The following is a 22,771-nucleotide window of genomic DNA, read 5'->3' as shown; positions in this document are numbered from 1 at the left end:
CGGGTTAATCGACGCCGCCCCCTTCGCACGTGGGGTGACGCAAGGCGGACAGCCCTCCTGTCTAGTCCGAGGCTTTGGGGCCTAGTGCGTCGGGACGTCCAGCAGCTCGCCGCTCCGCACCCGGGAGACAAAGCAACTCTACAATCCCCCTCGATGTCACCAGTATACTCCGGGGGTCATGTCGCTCTACCGAAATGCTCTTAGGCTCAGCGTTGTACAGGATTTTTACCGGATTTATTGGGTGATGGCGAGGAGCTCTGCCCTCACACGTCCACCATCGGCGCTGGCAAGCTCCGCCCCCCGGCCTCAGTGCCCTCTACCCCCCAAGAGTGCAGACACCCTAAATCCCCCCAAAAACATTAAAATCATCACGGTTGTAAACAAAAACCTGTTCATCCACTCCACGTTTGTGCATACCACATGAACACTCTTCATCTCCTCACAAAGTAGCCCCCAACTCAGGGGCCTTCTCTTTGGCCAGGTGTGACCTAAGTCTCTGGTTCACCCTTCCAACATCCATTTCCCCTGCTCCCCACCATTTTGCCTCCAGCAGAGCACGAAGTCTACCCTCCCACTGCATCAGGTTAGACCTGCGCATCCCACTTACATTCACTCATAGCCGCTAACGGAACTCCGCTAAAAGATTCCAAGAAGGAGCGCCACATTCTTAAATCCTCTTTTTTCCCTGCTGACAACCTGATATGGTGATGCGGCAAAGGAAAAACAGACAACGACATCCACATCCTTCTACAAAATGTCTTTCCTGCTCTCACCACTATGCACGCAAATATCAAGTGCCCCACCAGCACCTGCACTTCCTTACTATGACTTCATTTTTGCCAACATGGCATCAACAGCAATTTCATCATCAGTTTTCTCCCTTTTGGTAAGGGCACTTCCCTTGCATGTAAGTAATTTTCGATGCCTAAAAGGACAGAACCGTACTGGGTCTGACTGCCTTCTCTGGTGCCCACAGCCAAATTCAAATGCCCCAACAGCACATGCACATTTTTTAACTATGACTTTGTTTTTTCCAACATGGTATCCAACAGCAATTGCAGCATCATTTTACCTTCCTGGTACGCAGGCTTCCATTGGCCATATTTTTGCAATCTATACCGTTGTCCATGCTGCGGTGCCATACCGTGCCGTCCCAGTCTCTCCTCTGAATCAGGACGCCAAGGCCTTTGTCGCCAGTCACCAGGGGCAGCCCCATACCCTCCGGGCAGTTGCACTGTCGAGACCATTCTGGGCCTTCTTGGGGCAGTGATCTACTGTCCATTGCCGCTGTACAGCTGATCGTACAGGGTGAAGCCTTCTCCTCATATCGGGGTATGGGAGCCATACTAAGCTCCCTGAGTCTGTCTGCCATGCTGCTGCAAGGAACGCACTGCAAAAAAAGAAGAGGGACCCAGTGGACTGTCAATTAGCTAACGCCAGACCAAGTGCACCCCTGCGTCCGGCATCCAACCGACTTATCTATGTCCCTACTCGAACCTGCCAATGACCAGGAACGGCACCCCTGGTGCCTCTGACCCACTATCACACCACCTCATCTGAGCTGCCCTGCCTGTGTGTTGGTCCGCCCTTGCATACACCCTCTTATGCTTCCCCATATCCTCCTCCAGGGATCTCCTCCTACTCCAAATCAGCTGCACCCGACCTGTCTTCTCCCCACTCTTGCTCCTCCCCATGTGATAGCCCCCAGACGCCCAGTGTCCCAGCACTGTCTGTCCCCCCAATACCTCCTGCACCAATTGTTCCCTCACCACCCCTGGTGCATGCTACAAAAAATCCCCCCTTGCTAAAGGGGCTGGGGCCCAGATGTTCCCATCTCTCTAGGTCCTGCTCACACCTACATCATTCTGCCCACCATGTCAGTCCAATTGACCTCTGATGCCCTCTGCTGTTCAGTGCCCGCTCTCCTGCTACCTTAAACAAAAACCTTCTCCTCCCTGCTATTTCCCTCCCAGCTCCCGTGCCAGATCTCCCCTTCCCATGATCTGTCTACATCCTGAGAGAAAACGGCACAACGAGGCTCCCCTTCCAATCCCCTTCCCTTTACCTGCTGAGGTGCGCACATGTATGGCCGCATTAAAGAAGACCTTCCAGCATCCTGCCACCAGTGGTGGGACTTAGACCATTGCATTACAAGGGCCCGTGACACCATATGACATGGTCGGCTCTGTCATTCCTCCTCATGTCCTCCCTCAGGCACCTATCCATCTCTCTTGCATTCCGACCTCCATAGCCTGTTTCCACCTTCATCAAAAGCAGTCATAATCCCTATATAAAAGCTTATATTTAAAGCTCTGAAAAATGCTTATACCTAATGCCAGCCACCGTGTTACCACTCTAAAATGATGGCTGTCAGTTTGAAATGGCCAGGTATATATCCAGCGGGCACACCATTGCCCAAAGGAGCCAAAAAACTCAACAGCCTCTGGACAGCTCCAATTCCCCAAACTATCTATGGGGACAGACCTCCCTGTGCTAGGCTGCCTCACACGACCCCATTCCATGCGTTCTTTCACTTAGTCTTTCATAGTAAACTACGACATTGCTTTACTGTCTAAAATGGCAGCAACACTTGTCACAAAGCAGGTGTCTCTGCCATGTTTTAACAGCATATAATGTCATTCTTGGACGTCGTGCTGCTATACTGCAGTGCAACTGCAGCAGGAACTTTAAACTACCTTTAATTCACCCAGACTCAGCCCACACAGGTGGTCATTTTAATGCAGTGATGCAGACCATCACATTAAAATGCATTAGTATAACGCCTGATGTGTTGTACAAGGCAGGACTGTATAGTGTATGTTCTTCTTTTTCAATAGTCCTAATATGTTCTAATACCTTGTACTTGACGAGATGCATCTTATTCCCATGTACAACATATAAAAACTTTAGCCAGTGCGTCCAATTATTAAACGGTGTACGTTGTTAGCCAATTTAAAAAATAAATAAATGAAGATTTTGTTGTGAGTTTACAATCTTTAGTCTTGAGTTTCACATCTTTATTAAACATACATGATTACTGCTGTCATTTTGAGAAACCTTAAGTAATACCTGCTGTTAAAACAGTAAGTATCCCGGTGTGCGGGCATCAAGGACGAGACACCTGAACATCACAGCTTTCTCAGGCGATTGAGGGATTCAAATATCTTGGTATATATATTTCCCCATGTCCGAAAATCTCCTGGGCACGCAATATCTCTCCCTTATTGGCTAGCCTTCACAATGAGGCCACTGTGTGGTCCTCTTTTACTCTTTCCCTGTAGGGGCGCTCAGCCATCTTTAAAATGGTATCGCTGCCTCATATTCTGTATCGCCTCCAGAATTACCCATATCCCATTCTGCAAACATGGTTTGCACAAATGGCAGCCATATAAAATAAATTCATGTGGAACGGCGGGTGGTCAGAGTGGTGCTCCGCACATGTGTACATTCCACGTATTGTGGCGGGATCACCGCAGCACACGTCCCTGTTTATTATGTAGCGTCCCACGTGATGGTAATAAACGAATGGTGGTATTGCTCCCCCACAGATCCAGTATATTTGGCGTACATACTGCTATGGCTCAGGTCCCGCTCCTCCATTTATTATACAGCACAGTTCGTCTTGATCACCTTCCACCGTCTGACAGGGTGGTGATACAACTCTGGCGGGCTAAGACCCGACAGATGGGATGGTGTGGGTAAGTTACTCAAATGACTCCCCTATGGCAGGGCACATATCTCTGATCTGTATTGACATTAACGGAGTTCAGTGGGTGGGATCGTATCGGGATTTCGACCCTGGGCGATGTAATGCGTGGTGCCACAATGAAATCTTTGAACAACTAAAGACCGACTTTGATTTACATAAATCACAATTCTATAAGTTCCTCCAGCTTCAAAACGCACTTCAAACCCAGATCTACAAATTAGAATCCCTCCCTGAGTATCGACCCTTAGAGGGACGACTGCTTAAAGGAGACCTGAGACCTCACAAGATCAGACAGGTCTATCAGACACTGAAGTCCCATGCACACACCACACTGGATAAGACGAGGCTTGCGTGGCTAGCAGATATACCTGAAATCACTGACGATGATTGGGCCGAAGCCATCGCCAGCCCCAGAGGTGCGGCAGTGTCCATGCGTTTTCGGCTTATTCAATTTATGTACCTTCACTGTGCATGTTACACTAGGGTACATTTATGGCAGATGGACGTTATCCAGTCCCCATTGTGCCTGAGGTGTGATAGGGAGGAGGGGTCATTTTTATACACGGTTTGGAGCTGCTTGGCGTTACAGCCGTTTTGGCGCCAAATTCGTTCATGCCTCCATGAGGTGCTGTCATGGGATCTCCCGCTCGACCCTCGCCTTTTCTTGTTACATTCCATAGAAGACATAGGGAGGAATAGATATAAGCAGCATCTCCTGTTCTTAGCACTCGCGTTGGCCAAGCGGGACATAGCACAAATGTGGAAGGTAACATCACCCCTGACCCTGCGCAAATGGAAAACTGAACTAGATAATTGTTTGGGGTCTGAGATAGCTGTTTATGAGGCCCAGGGATGCCCCGCTAAACACCGGAAAATCTGGACTCAATGGGCGGCCTATCGTGGTATCAACCTCCCCCCCTTGCGTGAGGCGGACCCCTAAAAATTTGCCACTTTGTTTTATGTGTTGGTGTATCCCGACCGAGAGTTTTGGGAAAATATGTATGTGTATATATTCAATGTGGCACACTATGATGACTGCACCGCCTGTATGAACATGGAGACCGGAACCTGTCTGAAAGTTTTTCGTTTATGCCACCTACGTGTTTAGTGGGTGTTGTTATATATTTGAAATTTGGTTATTGAAACAAACTCACAGTGCATCTCTCTGGCCACAGTGGGGCAGCGACCCCTGCATATTGCAAAATAACACAATAAAATGTGTTATTAAAAAAGCAGTAAGTAATGGAAGGCATGTGAACAAATACATCATCCATTTTAGGACATCCTAATTCCTCACTCTTTATCCCTCAAGACGTATCCTTCATTCCTCATGTCTCATCCCTACTTCTCATTGCTCATCCCTCAATCCTTAGTTCTCATCTTACATATCTCCCCTCATCCATCATTCCTCACACCTAATTCCTCACTTCTCTACTTTGATCCCTCATTCATCATCTGCTACTCCTCATGCATAATTTCTCACTTCTCATCCCTAATGTGTATCTAATGTATCACTCCTCTGCCCTCATTCATCACTTCTTTTTTTTTTTAAGTTTGAAAATGGCTATATTTGATAAAAATAAGTATAACATAATACGATAAATGTAAAAGCATACCATAGAATATTAGAAGGTAATGCTAAAATTCTAAAGAAGAAAAGTAAAAAAACAAAAAAGGGGGATGGGTAAACTATATAATATCTATTTAAACACAGCAGTAATAAATAAATGTTCCTTATACATTAGGATAACACGTACAATAGAATATAATTAACTAAACAACAATATTTATAAAAGTCAAGGAGGTTTGGGTACTTCTTCAATGTAGGGGTTATGAAAAGTTGTCTTTTTAGCTGATACATTTAAAAAGTCTGTGACAGGTAACTAAGTAGATCTCTTTTAATTGCAAGTGAGATGGGGTACACATAAGCTCTATCTAATCTATGGTTATAGCAAACACCATACCACCATGCCTGAAAAGAAAGAGCAGATGCATCCTTCCATGCCTTAGTAATCTGTTGAAAAGCAACAGCAAGGAGTAAATCAATGATACATACTTTGGTGGATTGGGATGACCACACCTCAGATATGCTTACCAAAAATATGTGAATAAGAGAGAAAGGAACAAGTGTGTGAAAAATTACGTTGATTTGTTCCCAGACACGGACCCAAAAAGCATGAATGGGCATTCGAATAACATATGTTTAAGGTCTGCTGGTGAATTAGTACAAGACAACAAGTAGAAGGAATGTCAGGATTAATCTTGTGTAGTTTGGCTGAGGTGATTAGGAGTCTGTTATAAATGAAAAACAAGGTTTGAGTTGTGTTCGCTGCTCTAGAAGACCTCCTTATTTTAGTCCAGATTTTATTCCATATTGGAATAGAAAAAGATTTACCCAGATCAGTTTCCCAACTACATTCTATTTCTGATTTATCACGAGCAAAAGGAATATCTGTTAAGTGCTTATAAATTTGAGAGGCAGAGGGGTTATCACATAAAACTGAATTATATTGGGGGAGAGGGAGTATATGTACAATTAGAGAATAAAGCATTATAAGAGGTTTGAGCCACAGCAGTCAAAGATATGTACTTGGACTGATATGAAGAAGGAAGTGAAAAGTTGGAATGAATTGTTGAACAGGGGACACAGACACCATCATGAAAAAGTTAATGAGTCCATTTAAGGCCGTAAGCTAACCAATCTTTCCAAAAGATAAATTTATTATTACGTTTAATATGTTTATTATACCAAAATACTGAATTTAAGAACTGTGCAAGTTCATTGTGTGGAGACAAAAAAAATGGTTGGACAACTTTACGAGCATTTTTAAGAATAGGAAGAGACAATAATGAAGAGAAATGAGAGAGAGAAATATATTCTTCAAAAGAAAACGGATGCTAAAAAATGTTTTCTACCTTTACCCATAAGGGCTAGAGTATAGAGTCATTACTATTGTCTGATAACAGAAAAGAAGATTGTTTAAGAAAAAATGCTAGTGATAGGATTGAAAATCTGGAAAATTGACTCATCCCAGATGTTTAGGTTTTTAAGTTTACAAAGAGACATTCTAGCTTTTTTATTATGCCACAAAAACGTTGATAGGATACTGGATAAATAAAACAATATTACAAGGACTTACATAATTTTTATAGTATCTAGTCGACCCCACCATGATAAAAATAAGGGGTGCCAACGTGATGTAGATAGGGATAATATTGATTGTAACTCTTTTAGATTTAAAGCAACAGTGTCTTTAATAGATGCATTGAACCATACCCCGAGATATTTAATTTTATTTGTGTTCCAATAAAAAGAGGAAGATGAAAAATCCGCATGGAAGCATAATTTATTCAAATGAAGAATTTCGCATTTATCAGCATTTCATTTACAACCAGAGACGAGGGCAAAGTTGTCCACTTCTAACAGAAAAGCTGGTAACGAAGTCCGGGGGTTTGAAATAAATAATAAGATGTCATCTGCATATACTGAAAGTTTTTAATGTTTGTCACCATACGGGAATCCTTAAATACCTGTATTCAATCTGATTTTAATTTAAAATGGTTCTAAGGCAAGAATAAATAATAACGGAGATAGCTGTCAGGTTCAGCACTCTGCAGGATTCGTTTGCAGCAATAAGCTCCACCTCCGGACCTCCCAAACAGCCCGACTGTACATACACGGGGTGTTCGAGCGATACGGTGAGGGAAAAACCCCGAAAACGGGGAAAACCCAAGGAAGGAAAGGAGGGGACAGCAGGGAAAGGAATCTGCAAAACAAAAGAACAGGTTAGTATACTTCCTATGGCTACTCTCAGTAAGGTCTCACTAAAATGAATCATCACCTGCATCAAGTAAGAAACATTCTTCGCACGACGGCCTTCATCCCTTTCTCCTATACCTATATAACACAAGGGACACAGTAAACACATATGAATATGATAACACCCTGCACATTCATCTATAGATGTTAACTTGACTTCACATACCCCCCAGAGTGGTAACACTCTTCCAAACGTAAATCCTACTGCCAATGAAGTCTTGCACAGTATACTGCTTCTAATATCCAGCAGGTCAGGAATGTAAGTAATGAAAGCAAAGCTGCAGAGGCTTATTTCATCTTATATGATAACAATTACTGCATTGAAATCCGAGAATGGCATCTAAACCTCCATATATCAAAACCAACCAAATACGGTGAGGTGTAGCCACAAAGCCACTGCCACCCGCTTTGGGAATTGTAATCCAAATCAAAAAGGGCAAACACTCGTCATGAATTCATGACGGCAATGAGGAGGTTGTCTTCCCCCTTCATTCCGCCACTTGTAGGACCAAGCCACGTGAATGGTGAAGCAAACAAACACCAGTCCCGCCCCAGCCAGGGACGTAAGTATCCAAAACCACAACAGTATCAGTTTGAGTCTAAGGCGACTCACATAGCCTCCAAAGATCAGAATGCCAAGCAAGAAAGAAACTTTTTCTGTACCATACCAATCAGGTTCACCAGTGCGGTCGATTTCCCCTAAACGAACTATCTCCTGGGAAGGAGCACTGGAATCGAGAGCAGCCGCTCCCGCGGGGACGACAAGAATCACTAGCACCGAGCAACCCGCCCATCGGCGCTAAATCACGAGGGCCGCAAAGGTTTATGGGAGTTGTAGTTCCCGGCCCGTGATTGCTGGGAATTGTAGTCCGTTGAGCAGGTGCGAGGGCTAAGTCCTGACAGTACGCCCTCCTCCCAAGCGCCTCCTAGGACCAGGTTTAGACGGACATCTCGGATGGAACGAAGCAACCGCCCTAGGAGCATGAACGTTGTTCCACGGTTCCCAGGAATCGTCCTCACTAGAATATCCTTTCCAGGAGATCAGATACCACAGCACACCTCTGCGCAACTTGGAGTCACGAACGGACCGTACTTCATACTCAGGACCACCCTCTTGCTCCACCGGCGGAGGCACCCTCCTCTGGGAGGTGAGAGCCCTCTTTAGTAAATGGACATGAAATACCGGATGTATTCTCAAGGAGCCAGGTAACCGCAGTTTGTAAGCCACAGGGTTGATTTGTTTCACTATCTGATAAGGACCAATGAATCGAGGATGGAATATGCTTCTCAACTTAAAACGGATGTACTTAGTGGAGAGCCACACCTTGTCCCCCACCTGAAACCGAGGACCTGGTACCCTGTGCCTGTCCTCCCATCTTTTGTATACTTCTTTGGCCTTCAGCAAGTGTTTCTGCGCTTCCCTATGCACTCTTCTCAATGTCCGCGTGCGAGCCAGAACAGTGGGCTGATTGCCTACTTCAGAGGGGAGAGTAATAGGCAGGGTGTTGGCTTCGTATCCGTAAATAGCCTTAAAAGGGGACATGCCTGTTGAACTATGCCAAGCGTTGTTGTATGCCAACTCGGCCATCCATAACAGGTTCACCCAGGATTCCTGTGCTTCTGTGGAATAATACCTTAGATATTTTTTCAGGGTTTGATTTAGCCTCTCCGTCTGCCCATCTGTCTGAGGGTGGAAGCTAGTTGAGAGAGCCGAATTGATCCCGAGAGCCTTACACCACATCCTCCAGAAACGAGCAACAAATTGAGGTCCTCTGTCGGACACTATCACCCTGGGAATACCATGTAACCGTATGACCTGGGAAGCCAGTAATTGAGCTGTTTGCCCTGCTGTCGGAAGATTTTTACATGGTATAAAATGACCCATCTTTGTCAAATTATCAATGACCACCAGGATAGCTGAGCACCCCTGTTCCTCAGGCAAGCCTCCAGCTTCAAAACGCACTTCAAACCCAGATCTACAAATTAGAATCCCTCCCTGAGTATCGACCCTTAGAGGGACGACTGCTTAAAGGAGACCTGGGACCTCACAAGATCAGACAGGTCTATCAGACACTGAAGTCCCATGCACACACCACACTGGATAAGACGAGGCTTGCGTGGCTAGCAGATATACCTGAAATCACTGACGATGATTGGGCCGAAGCCATCGCCAGCCCCAGAGGTGCGGCGGTGTCCATGCGCTTTCGGCTTATTCAATTTATGTACCTTCACTGTGCATGTTACACTAGGGTACATTTATGGCAGATGGACGTTATCCAGTCCCCATTGTGCCTGAGGTGTGATAGGGAGGAGGGGTCATTTTTATACACGGTTTGGAGCTGCTTGGCGTTACAGCCGTTTTGGCGCCAAATTCGTTCATGCCTCCATGAGGTGCTGTCATGGGATCTCCCGCTCGACCCTCGCCTTTTCTTGTTACATTCCATAGAAGACATAGGGAGGAATAGATATAAGCAGCATCTCCTGTTCTTAGCACTCGCGTTGGCCAAGCGGGACATAGCACAAATGTGGAAGGTAACATCACCCCTGACCCTGCGCAAATGGAAAACTGAACTAGATAATTGTTTGGGGTCTGAGATAGCTGTTTATGAGGCCCAGGGATGCCCCGCTAAACACCGGAAAATCTGGACTCAATGGGCGGCCTATCGTGGTATCAACCTCCCCCCCTTGCGTGAGGCGGACCCCTAAAAATTTGCCACTTTGTTTTATGTGTTGGTGTATCCCGACCGAGAGTTTTGGGAAAATATGTATGTGTATATATTCAATGTGGCACACTATGATGACTGCACCGCCTGTATGAACATGGAGACCGGAACCTGTCTGAAAGTTTTTCGTTTATGCCACCTATGTGTTTAGTGGGTGTTGTTATATATTTGAAATTTGGTTATTGAAACAAACTCACAGTGCATCTCTCTGGCCACAGTGGGGCAGCGACCCCTGCATATTGCAAAATAACACAATAAAATGTGTTATTAAAAAAGCAGTAAGTAATGGAAGGCATGTGAACAAATACATCATCCATTTTAGGACATCCTAATTCCTCACTCTTTATCCCTCAAGACGTATCCTTCATTCCTCATGTCTCATCCCTACTTCTCATTGCTCATCCCTCAATCCTTAGTTCTCATCTTACATATCTCCCCTCATCCATCATTCCTCACACCTAATTCCTCACTTCTCTACTTTGATCCCTCATTCATCATCTGCTACTCCTCATGCATAATTTCTCACTTCTCATCCCTAATGTGTATCTAATGTATCACTCCTCTGCCCTCATTCCTCACTTCTTTTTTTTTTTAAGTTTGAAAATGGCTATATTTGATAAAAATAAGTATAACATAATACAATAAATGTAAAAGCATACCATAGAATATTAGAAGGTAATGCTAAAATTCTAAAGAAGAAAAGTAAAAAAACAAAAAAGGGGGATGGGTAAACTATATAATATCTATTTAAACACAGCAGTAATAAATAAATGTTCCTTATACATTAGGATAACACGTACGATAGAATATAATTAACTAAACAACAATATTTATAAAAGTCAAGGAGGTTTGGGTACTTCTTCAATGTAGGGGTTATGAAAAGTTGTCTTTTTAGCTGATACATTTAAAAAGTCTGTGACAGGTAACTAAGTAGATCTCTTTTAATTGCAAGTGAGATGGGGTACACATAAGCTCTATCTAATCTATGGTTATAGCAAACACCATACCACCATGCCTGAAAAGAAAGAGCAGATGCATCCTTCCATGCCTTAGTAATCTGTTGAAAAGCAACAGCAAGGAGTAAATCAATGATACATACTTTGGTGGATTGGGATGACCACACCTCAGATATGCTTACCAAAAATATGTGAATAAGAGAGAAAGGAACAAGTGTGTGAAAAATTACGTTGATTTGTTCCCAGACACGGACCCAAAAAGCATGAATGGGCATTCGAATAACATATGTTTAAGGTCTGCTGGTGAATTAGTACAAGACCAACAAGTAGAAGGAATGTCGGGATTAATCTTGTGTAGTTTGGCTGAGGTGATTAGGAGTCTGTTATAAATGAAAAACAAGGTTTGAGTTGTGTTCGCTGCTCTAGAAGACCTCCTTATTTTAGTCCAGATTTTATTCCATATTGGAATAGAAAAAGATTTACCCAGATCAGTTTCCCAACTACATTCTATTTCTGATTTATCACGAGCAAAAGGAATATCTGTTAAGTGCTTATAAATTTGAGAGGCAGAGGGGTTATCACATAAAACTGAATTATATTGGGGGAGAGGGAGTATATGTACAATTAGAGGATAAAGCATTATAAGAGGTTTGAGCCACAGCAGTCAAAGATATGTACTTGGACTGATATGAAGAAGGAAGTGAAAAGTTGGAATGAATTGTTGAACAGGGGACACAGACACCATCATGAAAAAGTTAATGAGTCCATTTAAGGCCGTAAGCTAACCAATCTTTCCAAAAGATAAATTTATTATTACGTTTAATATGTTTATTATACCAAATTACTGAATTTAAGAACTGTGCAAGTTCATTGTGTGGAGACAAAAAAAATGGTTGGACAACTTTACGAGCATTTTTAAGAATAGGAAGAGACAATAATGAAGAGAAATGAGAGAGAGAAATATATTCTTCAAAAGAAAACGGATGCTAAAAAATGTTTTCTACCGTTACCCATAAGGGCTAGAGTATAGAGTCATTACTATTGTCTGATAACAGAAAAGAAGATTGTTTAAGAAAAAATGCTAGTGATAGGATTGAAAATCTGGAAAATTGACTCATCCCAGATGTTTAGGTTTTTAAGTTTACAAAGAGACATTCTAGCTTTTTTATTATGCCACAAAAACGTTGATAGGATACTGGATAAATAAAACAATATTACAAGGACTTACATAATTTTTATAGTATCTAGTCGACCCCACCATGATAAAAATAAGGGGTGCCAACGTGATGTAGATAGGGATAATATTGATTGTAACTCTTTTAGATTTAAAGCAACAGTGTCTTTAATAGATGCATTGAACCATACCCCGAGATATTTAATTTTATTTGTGTTCCAATAAAAAGAGGAAGATGAAAAATCCGCATGGAAGCATAATTTATTCAAATGAAGAATTTCGCATTTATCAGCATTTCATTTACAACCAGAGACGAGGGCAAAGTTGTCCACTTCTAACAGAAAAGCTGGTAACGAAGTCCGGGGGTTTGAAATAAATAATAAGATGTCATCTGCATATACTGAAAGTTTTAAATGTTTGTCACCATACGGGAATCCTTAAATACCTGTATTCAATCTGATTTTAATTTAAAATGGTTCTAAGGCAAGAATAAATAATAACGGAGATAGCTGTCAGGTTCAGCACTCTGCAGGATTCGTTTGCAGCAATAAGCTCCACCTCCGGACCTCCCAAACAGCCCGACTGTACATACACGGGGTGTTCGAGCGATACGGTGAGGGAAAAACCCCGAAAACGGGGAAAACCCAAGGAAGGAAAGGAGGGGACAGCAGGGAAAGGAAGCTGCAAAACAAAAGAACAGGTTAGTATACTTCCTATGGCTACTCTCAGTAAGGTCTCACTAAAATGAATCATCACCTGCATCAAGTAAGAAACATTCTTCGCACGACGGCCTTCATCCCTTTCTCCTATACCTATATAACACAAGGGACACAGTAAACACATATGAATATGATAACACCCTGCACATTCATCTATAGATGTTAACTTGACTTCACATACCCCCCAGAGTGGTAACACTCTTCCAAACGTAAATCCTACTGCCAATGAAGTCTTGCACAGTATACTGCTTCTAATATCCAGCAGGTCAGGAATGTAAGTAATGAAAGCAAAGCTGCAGAGGCTTATTTCATCTTATATGATAACAATTACTGCATTGAAATCCAAGAATGGCATCTAAACCTCCATATATCAAAACCAACCAAATACGGTGAGGTGTAGCCACAAAGCCACTGCCACCCGCTTTGGGAATTGTAATCCAAATCAAAAAGGGCAAACACTCGTCATGAATTCATGACGGCAATGAGGAGGTTGTGTTCCCCCTTCATTCCGCCACTTGTAGGACCAAGCCACGTGAATGGTGAAGCAAACAAACACCAGTCCCGCCCCAGCCAGGGACGTAAGTATCCAAAACCACAACAGTATCAGTTTGAGTCTAAGGCGACTCACATAGCCTCCAAAGGTGAGCGCACGGCGCTCCTACGAATCAGAATGCCAAGCAAGAAAGAAACTTTTTCTGTACCATACCAATCAGGTTCACCAGTGCGGTCGATTTCCCCTAAACGAACTATCTCCTGGGAAGGAGCACTGGAATCGAGAGCAGCCGCTCCCGAGGGGACGACAAGAATCACTAGCACCGAGCAACCCGCCCATCGGCGCTAAATCACGAGGGCCGCAAAGGTTCATGGGAGTTGTAGTTCCCGGCCCGTGATTGCTGGGAATTGTAGTCCGTTGAGCAGGCGCGAGGGCTAAGTCCTGACAGTACGCCCTCCTCCCAAGCGCCTCCTAGGACCAGGTTTAGACGGACATCTCGGATGGAACGAAGCAACCGCCCTAGGAGCATGAACGTTGTTCCACGGTTCCCAGGAATCGTCCTCACTAGAATATCCTTTCCAGGAGATCAGATACCACAGCACACCTCTGCGCAACTTGGAGTCACGAACGGACCGTACTTCATACTCAGCACCACCCTCTTGCTCCACCGGCGGAGGCACCCTCCTCTGGGAGGTGAGAGCCCTCTTTAGTAAATGGACATGAAATACCGGATGTATTCTCAAGGAGCCAGGTAACCGCAGTTTGTAAGCCACAGGGTTGATTTGTTTCACTATCTGATAAGGACCAATGAATCGAGGATGGAATATGCTTCTCAACTTAAAACGGATGTACTTAGTGGAGAGCCACACCTTGTCCCCCACCTGAAACCGAGGACCTGGTACCCTGTGCCTGTCCTCCCATCTTTTGTATACTTCTTTGGCCTTCAGCAAGTGTTTCTGCGCTTTCCTATGCACTCTTCTCAATGTCCGCGTGCGAGCCAGAACAGTGGGCTGATTGCCTACTTCAGAGGGGAGAGTAATAGGCAGGGTGTTGGCTTCGTATCCGTAATTAGCCTTAAAAGGGGACATGCCTGTTGAACTATGCCAAGCGTTGTTGTATGCCAACTCGGCCATCCATAACAGGTTCACCCAGGATTCCTGTGCTTCTGTGGAATAATACCTTAGATATTTTTTCAGGGTTTGATTTAGCCTCTCCGTCTGCCCATCTGTCTGAGGGTGGAAGCTAGTTGAGAGAGCCGAATTGATCCCGAGAGCCTTACACCACATCCTCCAGAAACGAGCAACAAATTGAGGTCCTCTGTCGGACACTATCACCCTGGGAATACCATGTAACCGTATGACCTGGGAAGCCAGTAATTGAGCTGTTTGCCCTGCTGTCGGAAGATTTTTACATGGTATAAAATGACCCATCTTTGTCAAATTATCAATGACCACCAGGATAGCTGAGCACCCCTGTTCCTCAGGCAAGCCTCCAGCTTCAAAACGCACTTCAAACCCAGATCTACAAATTAGAATCCCTCCCTGAGTATCGACCCTTAGAGGGACGACTGCTTAAAGGAGACCTGGGACCTCACAAGATCAGACAGGTCTATCAGACACTGAAGTCCCATGCACACACCACACTGGATAAGACGAGGCTTGCGTGGCTAGCAGATATACCTGAAATCACTGACGATGATTGGGCCGAAGCCATCGCCAGCCCCAGAGGTGCGGCGGTGTCCATGCGCTTTCGGCTTATTCAATTTATGTACCTTCACTGTGCATGTTACACTAGGGTACATTTATGGCAGATGGACGTTATCCAGTCCCCATTGTGCCTGAGGTGTGATAGGGAGGAGGGGTCATTTTTATACACGGTTTGGAGCTGCTTGGCGTTACAGCCGTTTTGGCGCCAAATTCGTTCATGCCTCCATGAGGTGCTGTCATGGGATCTCCCGCTCGACCCTCGCCTTTTCTTGTTACATTCCATAGAAGACATAGGGAGGAATAGATATAAGCAGCATCTCCTGTTCTTAGCACTCGCGTTGGCCAAGCGGGACATAGCACAAATGTGGAAGGTAACATCACCCCTGACCCTGCGCAAATGGAAAACTGAACTAGATAATTGTTTGGGGTCTGAGATAGCTGTTTATGAGGCCCAGGGATGCCCCGCTAAACACCGGAAAATCTGGACTCAATGGGCGGCCTATCGTGGTATCAACCTCCCCCCCTTGCGTGAGGCGGACCCCTAAAAATGTGCCACTTTGTTTTATGTGTTGGTGTATCCCGACCGAGAGTTTTGGGAAAATATGTATGTGTATATATTCAATGTGGCACACTATGATGACTGCACCGCCTGTATGAACATGGAGACCGGAACCTGTCTGAAAGTTTTTCGTTTATGCCACCTATGTGTTTAGTGGGTGTTGTTATATATTTGAAATTTGGTTATTGAAACAAACTCACAGTGCATCTCTCTGGCCACAGTGGGGCAGCGACCCCTGCATATTGCAAAATAACACAATAAAATGTGTTATTAAAAAAGCAGTAAGTAATGGAAGGCATGTGAACAAATACATCATCCATTTTAGGACATCCTAATTCCTCACTCTTTATCCCTCAAGACGTATCCTTCATTCCTCATGTCTCATCCCTACTTCTCATTGCTCATCCCTCAATCCTTAGTTCTCATCTTACATATCTCCCCTCATCCATCATTCCTCACACCTAATTCCTCACTTCTCTACTTTGATCCCTCATTCATCATCTGCTACTCCTCATGCATAATTTCTCACTTCTCATCCCTAATGTGTATCTAATGTATCACTCCTCTGCCCTCATTCCTCACTTCTTTTTTTTTTTAAGTTTGAAAATGGCTATATTTGATAAAAATAAGTATAACATAATACAATAAATGTAAAAGCATACCATAGAATATTAGAAGGTAATGCTAAAATTCTAAAGAAGAAAAGTAAAAAAACAAAAAAGGGGGATGGGTAAACTATATAATATCTATTTAAACACAGCAGTAATAAATAAATGTTCCTTATACATTAGGATAACACGTACGATAGAATATAATTAACTAAACAACAATATTTATAAAAGTCAAGGAGGTTTGGGTACTTCTTCAATGTAGGGGTTATGAAAAGTTGTCTTTTTAGCTGATACATTTAAAAAGTCTGTGACAGGTAACTAAGTAGATCTCTTTTAATTGCAAGTGAGATGGGGTACACATAAGCTCTATCTAATCTATGGTTATAGCAAACACCATACCACCATGCCTGAAAAGAAAGAGCAGATGCATCCTTCCATGCCTTAGTAATCTGTTGAAAAGCAACAGCAAGGAGTAAATCAATGATACATACTTTGGTGGATTGGGATGACCACACCTCAGATATGCTTACCAAAAATATGTGAATAAGAGAGAAAGGAACAAGTGTGTGAAAAATTACGTTGATTTGTTCCCAGACACGGACCCAAAAAGCATGAATGGGCATTCGAATAACATATGTTTAAGGTCTGCTGGTGAACTAGTACAAGACCAACAAGTAGAAGGAATGTCGGGATTAATCTTGTGTAGTTTGGCTGAGGTGATTAGGAGTCTGTTATAAATGAAAAACAAGGTTTGAGTTGTGTTCGCTGCTCTAGAAGACCTCCTTATTTTAGTCCAGATTTTATTCCATATTGGAATAGAAAAAGATTTACCCAGATCAGTTTCCCAACTACATTCTATTTCTGATTTATCACGAGCAAAAGGAATATCTGTTAAGTGCTTATAAATTTGAGAGGCAGAGGGGTTATCACATAAAACTGAATTATATTGGGGGAGAGGGAGTATATGTACAATTAGAGGATAAAGCATTATAAGAGGTTTGAGCCACAGCAGTCAAAGATATGTACTTGGACTGATATGAAGAAGGAAGTGAAAAGTTGGAATGAATTGTTGAACAGGGGACACAGACACCATCATGAAAAAGTTAATGAGTCCATTTAAGGCCGTAAGCTAACCAATCTTTCCAAAAGATAAATTTATTATTACGTTTAATATGTTTATTATACCAAATTACTGAATTTAAGAACTGTGCAAGTTCATTGTGTGGAGACAAAAAAAATGGTTGGACAACTTTACGAGCATTTTTAAGAATAGGAAGAGACAATAATGAAGAGAAATGAGAGAGAGAAATATATTCTTCAAAAGAAAACGGATGCTAAAAAATGTTTTCTACCGTTACCCATAAGGGCTAGAGTATAGAGTCATTACTATTGTCTGATAACAGAAAAGAAGATTGTTTAAGAAAAAATGCTAGTGATAGGATTGAAAATCTGGAAAATTGACTCATCCCAGATGTTTAGGTTTTTAAGTTTACAAAGAGACATTCTAGCTTTTTTATTATGCCACAAAAACGTTGATAGGATACTGGATAAATAAAACAATATTACAAGGACTTACATAATTTTTATAGTATCTAGTCGACCCCACCATGATAAAAATAAGGGGTGCCAACGTGATGTAGATAGGGATAATATTGATTGTAACTCTTTTAGATTTAAAGCAACAGTGTCTTTAATAGATGCATTGAACCATACCCCGAGATATTTAATTTTATTTGTGTTCCAATAAAAAGAGGAAGATGAAAAATCCGCATGGAAGCATAATTTATTCAAATGAAGAATTTCGCATTTATCAGCATTTCATTTACAACCAGAGACGAGGGCAAAGTTGTCCACTTCTAACAGAAAAGCTGGTAACGAAGTCCGGGGGTTTGAAATAAATAATAAGATGTCATCTGCATATACTGAAAGTTTTAAATGTTTGTCACCATACGGGAATCCTTAAATACCTGTATTCAATCTGATTTTAATTTAAAATGGTTCTAAGGCAAGAATAAATAATAACGGAGATAGCTGTCAGGTTCAGCACTCTGCAGGATTCGTTTGCAGCAATAAGCTCCACCTCCGGACCTCCCAAACAGCCCGACTGTACATACACGGGGTGTTCGAGCGATACGGTGAGGGAAAAACCCCGAAAACGGGGAAAACCCAAGGAAGGAAAGGAGGGGACAGCAGGGAAAGGAAGCTGCAAAACAAAAGAACAGGTTAGTATACTTCCTATGGCTACTCTCAGTAAGGTCTCACTAAAATGAATCATCACCTGCATCAAGTAAGAAACATTCTTCGCACGACGGCCTTCATCCCTTTCTCCTATACCTATATAACACAAGGGACACAGTAAACACATATGAATATGATAACACCCTGCACATTCATCTATAGATGTTAACTTGACTTCACATACCCCCCAGAGTGGTAACACTCTTCCAAACGTAAATCCTACTGCCAATGAAGTCTTGCACAGTATACTGCTTCTAATATCCAGCAGGTCAGGAATGTAAGTAATGAAAGCAAAGCTGCAGAGGCTTATTTCATCTTATATGATAACAATTACTGCATTGAAATCCAAGAATGGCATCTAAACCTCCATATATCAAAACCAACCAAATACGGTGAGGTGTAGCCACAAAGCCACTGCCACCCGCTTTGGGAATTGTAATCCAAATCAAAAAGGGCAAACACTCGTCATGAATTCATGACGGCAATGAGGAGGTTGTGTTCCCCCTTCATTCCGCCACTTGTAGGACCAAGCCACGTGAATGGTGAAGCAAACAAACACCAGTCCCGCCCCAGCCAGGGACGTAAGTATCCAAAACCACAACAGTATCAGTTTGAGTCTAAGGCGACTCACATAGCCTCCAAAGGTGAGCGCACGGCGCTCCTACGAATCAGAATGCCAAGCAAGAAAGAAACTTTTTCTGTACCATACCAATCAGGTTCACCAGTGCGGTCGATTTCCCCTAAACGAACTATCTCCTGGGAAGGAGCACTGGAATCGAGAGCAGCCGCTCCCGAGGGGACGACAAGAATCACTAGCACCGAGCAACCCGCCCATCGGCGCTAAATCACGAGGGCCGCAAAGGTTCATGGGAGTTGTAGTTCCCGGCCCGTGATTGCTGGGAATTGTAGTCCGTTGAGCAGGCGCGAGGGCTAAGTCCTGACAGTACGCCCTCCTCCCAAGCGCCTCCTAGGACCAGGTTTAGACGGACATCTCGGATGGAACGAAGCAACCGCCCTAGGAGCATGAACGTTGTTCCACGGTTCCCAGGAATCGTCCTCACTAGAATATCCTTTCCAGGAGATCAGATACCACAGCACACCTCTGCGCAACTTGGAGTCACGAACGGACCGTACTTCATACTCAGCACCACCCTCTTGCTCCACCGGCGGAGGCACCCTCCTCTGGGAGGTGAGAGCCCTCTTTAGTAAATGGACATGAAATACCGGATGTATTCTCAAGGAGCCAGGTAACCGCAGTTTGTAAGCCACAGGGTTGATTTGTTTCACTATCTGATAAGGACCAATGAATCGAGGATGGAATATGCTTCTCAACTTAAAACGGATGTACTTAGTGGAGAGCCACACCTTGTCCCCCACCTGAAACCGAGGACCTGGTACCCTGTGCCTGTCCTCCCATCTTTTGTATACTTCTTTGGCCTTCAGCAAGTGTTTCTGCGCTTTCCTATGCACTCTTCTCAATGTCCGCGTGCGAGCCAGAACAGTGGGCTGATTGCCTACTTCAGAGGGGAGAGTAATAGGCAGGGTGTTGGCTTCGTATCCGTAATTAGCCTTAAAAGGGGACATGCCTGTTGAACTATGCCAAGCGTTGTTGTATGCCAACTCGGCCATCCATAACAGGTTCACCCAGGATTCCTGTGCTTCTGTGGAATAATACCTTAGATATTTTTTCAGGGTTTGATTTAGCCTCTCCGTCTGCCCATCTGTCTGAGGGTGGAAGCTAGTTGAGAGAGCCGAATTGATCCCGAGAGCCTTACACCACATCCTCCAGAAACGAGCAACAAATTGAGGTCCTCTGTCGGACACTATCACCCTGGGAATACCATGTAACCGTATGACCTGGGAAGCCAGTAATTGAGCTGTTTGCCCTGCTGTCGGAAGATTTTTACATGGTATAAAATGACCCATCTTTGTCAAATTATCAATGACCACCAGGATAGCTGAGCACCCCTGTTCCTCAGGCAAGCCTCCAGCTTCAAAACGCACTTCAAACCCAGATCTACAAATTAGAATCCCTCCCTGAGTATCGACCCTTAGAGGGACGACTGCTTAAAGGAGACCTGGGACCTCACAAGATCAGACAGGTCTATCAGACACTGAAGTCCCATGCACACACCACACTGGATAAGACGAGGCTTGCGTGGCTAGCAGATATACCTGAAATCACTGACGATGATTGGGCCGAAGCCATCGCCAGCCCCAGAGGTGCGGCGGTGTCCATGCGCTTTCGGCTTATTCAATTTATGTACCTTCACTGTGCATGTTACACTAGGGTACATTTATGGCAGATGGACGTTATCCAGTCCCCATTGTGCCTGAGGTGTGATAGGGAGGAGGGGTCATTTTTATACACGGTTTGGAGCTGCTTGGCGTTACAGCCGTTTTGGCGCCAAATTCGTTCATGCCTCCATGAGGTGCTGTCATGGGATCTCCCGCTCGACCCTCGCCTTTTCTTGTTACATTCCATAGAAGACATAGGGAGGAATAGATATAAGCAGCATCTCCTGTTCTTAGCACTCGCGTTGGCCAAGCGGGACATAGCACAAATGTGGAAGGTAACATCACCCCTGACCCTGCGCAAATGGAAAACTGAACTAGATAATTGTTTGGGGTCTGAGATAGCTGTTTATGAGGCCCAGGGATGCCCCGCTAAACACCGGAAAATCTGGACTCAATGGGCGGCCTATCGTGGTATCAACCTCCCCCCCTTGCGTGAGGCGGACCCCTAAAAATGTGCCACTTTGTTTTATGTGTTGGTGTATCCCGACCGAGAGTTTTGGGAAAATATGTATGTGTATATATTCAATGTGGCACACTATGATGACTGCACCGCCTGTATGAACATGGAGACCGGAACCTGTCTGAAAGTTTTTCGTTTATGCCACCTATGTGTTTAGTGGGTGTTGTTATATATTTGAAATTTGGTTATTGAAACAAACTCACAGTGCATCTCTCTGGCCACAGTGGGGCAGCGACCCCTGCATATTGCAAAATAACACAATAAAATGTGTTATTAAAAAAGCAGTAAGTAATGGAAGGCATGTGAACAAATACATCATCCATTTTAGGACATCCTAATTCCTCACTCTTTATCCCTCAAGACGTATCCTTCATTCCTCATGTCTCATCCCTACTTCTCATTGCTCATCCCTCAATCCTTAGTTCTCATCTTACATATCTCCCCTCATCCATCATTCCTCACACCTAATTCCTCACTTCTCTACTTTGATCCCTCATTCATCATCTGCTACTCCTCATGCATAATTTCTCACTTCTCATCCCTAATGTGTATCTAATGTATCACTCCTCTGCCCTCATTCCTCACTTCTTTTTTTTTTTAAGTTTGAAAATGGCTATATTTGATAAAAATAAGTATAACATAATACAATAAATGTAAAAGCATACCATAGAATATTAGAAGGTAATGCTAAAATTCTAAAGAAGAAAAGTAAAAAAACAAAAAAGGGGGATGGGTAAACTATATAATATCTATTTAAACACAGCAGTAATAAATAAATGTTCCTTATACATTAGGATAACACGTACGATAGAATATAATTAACTAAACAACAATATTTATAAAAGTCAAGGAGGTTTGGGTACTTCTTCAATGTAGGGGTTATGAAAAGTTGTCTTTTTAGCTGATACATTTAAAAAGTCTGTGACAGGTAACTAAGTAGATCTCTTTTAATTGCAAGTGAGATGGGGTACACATAAGCTCTATCTAATCTATGGTTATAGCAAACACCATACCACCATGCCTGAAAAGAAAGAGCAGATGCATCCTTCCATGCCTTAGTAATCTGTTGAAAAGCAACAGCAAGGAGTAAATCAATGATACATACTTTGGTGGATTGGGATGACCACACCTCAGATATGCTTACCAAAAATATGTGAATAAGAGAGAAAGGAACAAGTGTGTGAAAAATTACGTTGATTTGTTCCCAGACACGGACCCAAAAAGCATGAATGGGCATTCGAATAACATATGTTTAAGGTCTGCTGGTGAACTAGTACAAGACCAACAAGTAGAAGGAATGTCGGG

The sequence above is a fragment of the Lissotriton helveticus genome, chromosome 4_1 (assembly GCF_964261635.1).
Source record: "Lissotriton helveticus chromosome 4_1, aLisHel1.1, whole genome shotgun sequence".
Taxonomy (NCBI): Eukaryota; Metazoa; Chordata; class Amphibia; order Caudata; family Salamandridae; genus Lissotriton; species Lissotriton helveticus.
This window is presented reverse-complemented; position numbering follows the sequence as displayed.